The following is a 6414-nucleotide window of genomic DNA, read 5'->3' as shown; positions in this document are numbered from 1 at the left end:
GTGGGGAGGGGAGAAGGGGATTGGGGGGGCGACTGGGTAGTGGCTAGGTCACGGGGGAGGCAGGGGGTTAAGCAAGGGTTAGGTGGGCCGGCCTGGTTGGATGGCCAGCTGGGCCGAGGCCCAGCGGTGGGGGGGGGGGTCCTTTTGTTTTGTTCTTATTTGTTTTCTATTTATTATTTTCTATTTATTTTCTATATATTTTTGTTTTATAAAATATACAAGTAGTATCTAAATTAGTGTTACAAAATACCCCAATGCCACAAAAAGTTTGGTGACAAAATAAAATAGTTTAGTAATTTATTATTAGTAAAAGGCATTTAATTAATTGTTTTTGCTACTGTTTAAATCCTTATAGTTAATTTAAGCATTATATAAAAGTTTGGTTTCTCCACCATAATTGTTTACGATTTATTTGAAACAACCCGAACATTTTAGTTTTAATTTTTTTGAAAACTTTTGTTGTTTGCTTTTCTTTTGAATTTGAATTTGAATTGTTTTCGAACTAACGCGAGATTAGCAAGAGTAACTCTGGTGATGTGGCATCATTAGCAGAGGTTTACTGTAGCTTGATTATCCGGGCGTCACAATTCTCCTCCACTACAAGAAATCTCGTCCCGAGATTTAAGAGGTGGGATAAGGGGGGAAAGTTCTGGTTACAAAATTATAACGGATCTTCTCGAAGAAGTTAATCCCTTTTGTTGATGTCTTCAATTCTTTATTCCTATGCATCATGATGATGTTGTCGTCCTTTCTTCGGGGAACTCCATCGTACTTACGAATAGGAAAGGGGCAGCTCTTCAACGATAGTATGTTATAAGGGAAAATCATCTGGGGGTATCCCAAGAATGAACATATGAGTATCTCTCGAGTTGAACAAATGAAACACATCGAGAGCAAAGTAGGACAGTGCAATAAGAAGTTTCGAGCGAATAGGCAATCGTTCATTGCCTGAAACAGAGTGAAAAGGGGTTCAGAGCAACGGAAATAAGTATTGTGTCCGATACCAGAATTGATCACTTGGGACGGTGGCCCGTGAATTACATACGAGGCCACGCGCGAGGAATAACTTTGGGAACAGGGGGTGTACAGGAGAGTCAGGTTTTGATCCTGTGGAACTGTGGGTTATGGGCCCACCATGTGGGTTAAAAATAGGAGCGGTGACATCTCGCACGGTCATGATAGCAAGGCATGTCAGAGAGTAGCATGTCAGTTATGTCGGCAACAACGTCGGTATCAAGGGCGAGGGATGGAGAGAACCATTTTCCTGCTCGTTGAACGAGGCGGGCCAGTAGGCAAAGTTCTCGTCCATCGGTGGTTACCAGAATGTCATCAACAAAAGTAACAGGCTCCTTCTGACAGAATTGTACACCGAGGTGTTTACATAAGCAGGAGAATATTACTGCTTAGATCATATAGATCACCAGAAGGTTAAACCAGACAATGGAACGGAAAATATGATTATCAGATTAAACAGAAGAATGGAAAGGAAAATGTGTTTAAACACATATTTCAATGGTATATCCTTCCCAAGGACAAGCAGAGCATGATATCCATGACATGATATAATGTAGAAAACTCTTTAGGTACGGGAGAGAAATTTCATGACATTACCCATACAACGGTGTTTGGGTAATTGAGCAGGAAACAATTAGCTTTGGGCTTCAAAGGTTCCTGTTGAAAATCAGAGTACCATAGACATGCTTCGAGATAGCATTGACATGGTGAATAGGTAAGATCAGGCCATGGATACACAAAGGATCCATCAGGAACAACTTATAGAGTAAGTCTTACAATTTCCTCATGGAAGAATAGTTAACCTTGCTAAAAAGGAAATTATAACAAAAGGTCCTCTGGCTAGGGGTGCTAAGCAAAGACACCACCTTACCGGGTTATGTAGAGACCAATGTTATAACTCTTGGAAATATGTTCCAACCATCATATTTGACCGAGATTCAGATCGGATTTGTGTCAGGATAACTCAGACTCAGGATGCCTGAGAAGAAAGGTGCAACACAAATTGTCGAAACGACATCGACGATTCTCGGGAGATGAACTATGGAAGCGAGTTCCGAACAAGGGTTCATCATTAAATCAAGGAGAGGTGAGGAGGTGACTGATTGACTCAGCGACAATCCATTGAGATTTCCAAAAGATGGATTTCCACAACTATGTGAACAAGGAGATAGCAATAGCTAGATCGAATGACTTAATGATGTATGCTCGAGGAAAACATACACAATTAAACATTGGTTGAAAGGTGCACCCGAATATGGGCTTAGGTAGCCTGATCAAGGTTAGAATGGTGATTCGATAACCAATACACAAGGGATGAACTATCGTTCATTAACTTACAAGCAATAGGGTTGCTGGAAGTTTAGAATTTTACACATCACAGTTCATTTGTGGGTACTTCGGTTAAAATCAACATGGGGACCAAGAACTGAATGTAGACGGTAAGATGTATTACTATATCAAGAATTCTAAAGAGGTGGTGAAATTCTCACGACATTCTTGATATAAAATTTGGTAATACTCCAAAGTAAAGAGGAACAAATGCTGGATAGCAAGGATCTCAAGGTATAACACAAAACACGAACAAGTTTGTGTTGGAGGGAAGGCAGTAAAGTGGCCGATGATAACACAAATCATCAAGGGAAAGGATGGTCATTCTCACCATGAATTCAATTGATATTCTGGAAGGACTCAGAATGCTCATGATGATCACGACACATTTGTCGAGAGATTTCATGAAGGTGTAATCGATCGGCGATGACATCAAGTCAAAGGAATGATGAAGCGAAAGGTTATTGAAACCACGGGTACGACACAAACTCGAGACCAAGCTTGTTGTCCAAGGCGAATTGATAAGACGAGGAAGGTCGGCGTAAGCTTAGCTCATCGTCGAAAATCGTGCTTCGGAAAGAAGGACCAGATAGCACAGTTAAAAAGTTGCATGATAAAGACATAGCCGAGCAGGCTAGGGATGACGTGATCGAGTACAAACTTGTAAGCAAAGGAGATTACTAAGAGTTGTTTAATTGTGATGCGGACCCGATTCAGTTATCGATGTCCTTGAGTGTTTAATAACTCAGGGCTCGTGAAAAATTGGAATAAATGAGAATGTAATACTTGATGGAGAACTCATAAGAAGTTATGCAGTTCCGTGATAATCTCGGGATACCAGGGGGTAATACTCGACGACAGATCAAGGTAGAGGTTGGACTAGGGTATTGCTTTGCAGAAGACATGTGCTCAAACTTGCACGAGAAACGGAATCAAGGAGAAACATGGTCGGATCCACGATTGCAAAGGATTAATTCACCGATACTAGATGATATTATACCAGGGAAATAGTTATTATTATAAGAAGCTTCCATGATAGGATCTACATCGTGTCCATGGGCATGAACACAAAGGTTCAAGGTCGACTCCCACTTCTCCAATGCATAAGCTTTCATTCACTTCTCATTCTTCAAAGAATTTGTAGTGTTGAAATTTTATCTGGCAAAATACCAGAAGAGTATGACTCATGAAAACTTCCGAGTTCACACATATTATGGAAGGCATAGGTTCAACCCATCAGGGCATCTTAGGAACATATACCATAAACTTCGGAGTAAATAATACAAGCTCGAAAGTAGAGCATGGTTCACAAAGCAGAGGATACAATTTACTAAAGGCATCATGTATCCGAGGAAAAGCTCACAAGCTTATTTAATATGGAGGACATTGTCGGATAAAATCCAACAAAGGAACCGATGGTCCACAAGGGATCTGATGTGAGCATCGGTACTCAACCAGAGGAAGAAGAATGCAAGGAGATCTGATTATAGAAGCAATTGACTAACTCAAAGTTCAAATGCAAAAGAATTATGATTTCCAAATCAGGGGGTCAGAAGCAACGCTCTGATCAAGGATGGATAAGTTGAGTAGGCTTAGGGGTACAATCGATGGCAATTTGATAGGTCGAGATCCAGCTCACGTTTAAAACGACGTCTGAGCCGGAAGGACGAATTCTAGGATATGATTGAGGATTGCGAGCATTCGCAACAAATTGAATCAACGGACTCAAAATGATAATGACAAGAGATGCCAATAAGATTACGAGACTTATGGGATTAACCATAATGCAAGCAAACAAGAATTTCAAGAGCAATAGGCTCCTGAGGATTTTCGAAAGATCGAATAGTATTTTGAAGACTATTGTGAAATACTTGAATCAACTGGGGATGACCGGATACTCGCTAAGTGCGAGAATTATCCGTAGGGGTATTCAGGTGACAAGGAACAGCAAGGCAGTAAGCTCAAAGGATTTTCGGAACAACAGAGAGAATTTCGGGGTATCTTGTAATAACAAGATCAACTGGGAAACATTGTATGAGTGGCGAGTATACGTGGTTATCCATAGGAGTTTATCGATGAAAGGGAATTGCAAAAGCGATGAACACAAGTTCTCGGGTTATCAGTGGAGAGTATCTTCAGGGTCTTCACGTGCAACAGACGATCATCAGTAATAAGGGGCTCTCCGGGTGAAAGTGATAACGAGATCCTAATGTTAGATTTAGTAAAATCATTTAACCCGAATAGAAGAGAGATCAGAGTCCCAGAGTATAGGCAAGGAGTAAAAGATCCTAATATTACCCAATGGCGACGTGGGCCCGTAAGACACACAGCCATGTTAGTAAAAGTTTTTGAAATGTCTAGACTCGACTTCGGCCAAGGAGTGTGGAAAGGGGGGATTCCTACAGGCAGTCGGCTCTGATACCAACTTGTGACGCCCCCGATTTGACCGTACACTAATCATGCACGCAAATGTGTACGATCAAGATCAGGGACTCACGGGAAGATGTCACAACACAACTCTAAAACATAAATAAGTCATACAAGCATCATAATACAAGCCAGGGGCCTCGAGGGCTCGAATACAAGTGTTGGATCACAGACGAGTCAGTGGAAGCAACAATATCTGAGTACAGACATAAGTTAAACAAGTTTGCCTTAAGAAGGCTAGCACAAACTGGGATACAGATCGAACGAGACGCAGGCCTCCTGCCTGGGATCCTCCTAACTACTCCTGGTCGTCGTCAGCGGCCTGCACGTAGTAGTAGGCACCTCCAGTGTCGTCGTCGACGGTGGCGTCTGGCTCCTGGACTCCAGCATCTGGTTGCGACAACCAGATAGAAAGGAAAAGGGGAAAAGAGGGAGAGAAGCAACCGTGAGTACTCATCCAAAGTACTCGCAAGCAAGGAGCTACACTACATATGCATGGGTATATGTGTAAAGGGGCATATCAGTGGACTGAACTGCAGAATGCCAGAATAAAAGGGGGATAGCTAGTCCTGTCGAAGACTACGCTTCTGGTCATCTCCATCTTGCAGCATGTAGAAGAGAGTAGATTGAAGTCCTCCAAGTAGCATCGCATAGCATAATCCTACCCGGCGATCCCCTCCTCGTCGCCCTGTTAGAGAGCGATCACCGGGTTGTATCTGGCACTTGGAAGGGTGTATTTTATTCAGTATCCAGTTCTAGTTGTCATAAGGTCAAGGTACAACTCCGGGTCGTCCTTTTACCGAGGGACACGGCTATTCGAATAGATAAACTTCCCTGCAGGGGTGCACCACATAACCCAACACGCTCGATCCCATTTGGCCGGACACACTTTTCTGGGTCATGCCCGGCCTCGTAAGATCAACACGTCGCAGCCCCACCTAGGCTCAACAGAGAGGTCAGCACGCCGGTCTAACCCTATGCGCGCAGGGGTCTGGGCCCATCGCCCTATGCACACCTGCACGTTGCGTACGCGGCCAGAAGCAGACCTAGCCCCCTTAATACAAGCGCGAGCTTACGGTCCAATGCGGCGCGCGCCACTCAGTTGCTGACGTCAAGAAGTGCTTCGGCTGATACCACGACGTCGGGATACCCATAACTACTCCCGCGTAGATGGTTAGTGCGTATAGACCAAATGGCCAGACTCAGATCAAATACCCAGAACTCGTTAAGCGTGTTAAGTATCCGCGAACGCCGACCAGGGCCAGGCCCACCTCTCCCCTAGGTGGTCTCAACCTGCCCTGTCGCTCCGCCATCAAGCAACAGTCGGGGGCCGTCAGGAACCCAGGCCCACCTCTACCGGGATGGAGCCACCTGTCCTTTCAGCCCCCTCATCAGAATCACTTGCGGGTACTCAACGAGCCGACCCGACTTTAGTCACCACATGTGTCATGTAATATAATGTATATAGTATATACCCGTGATCACCTCCCGAAGTGATCACGGCCCAGTAGTATAGCATGGCAGACGGACAAGAGTGTAGGGACATTGATGGAACACTAGCATCCTATACTAAGCAGTAGGATAGCAGGTAAGGGTAACAACTGTAGCAACAATGACAGGCTATGCATCAGGATAGGATTAACG

The sequence above is a fragment of the Triticum aestivum genome, chromosome 4D, assembly GCF_018294505.1.
Source record: "Triticum aestivum cultivar Chinese Spring chromosome 4D, IWGSC CS RefSeq v2.1, whole genome shotgun sequence".
In the NCBI taxonomy this organism is placed as follows: domain Eukaryota; kingdom Viridiplantae; phylum Streptophyta; class Magnoliopsida; order Poales; family Poaceae; genus Triticum; species Triticum aestivum.
This window is presented reverse-complemented; position numbering follows the sequence as displayed.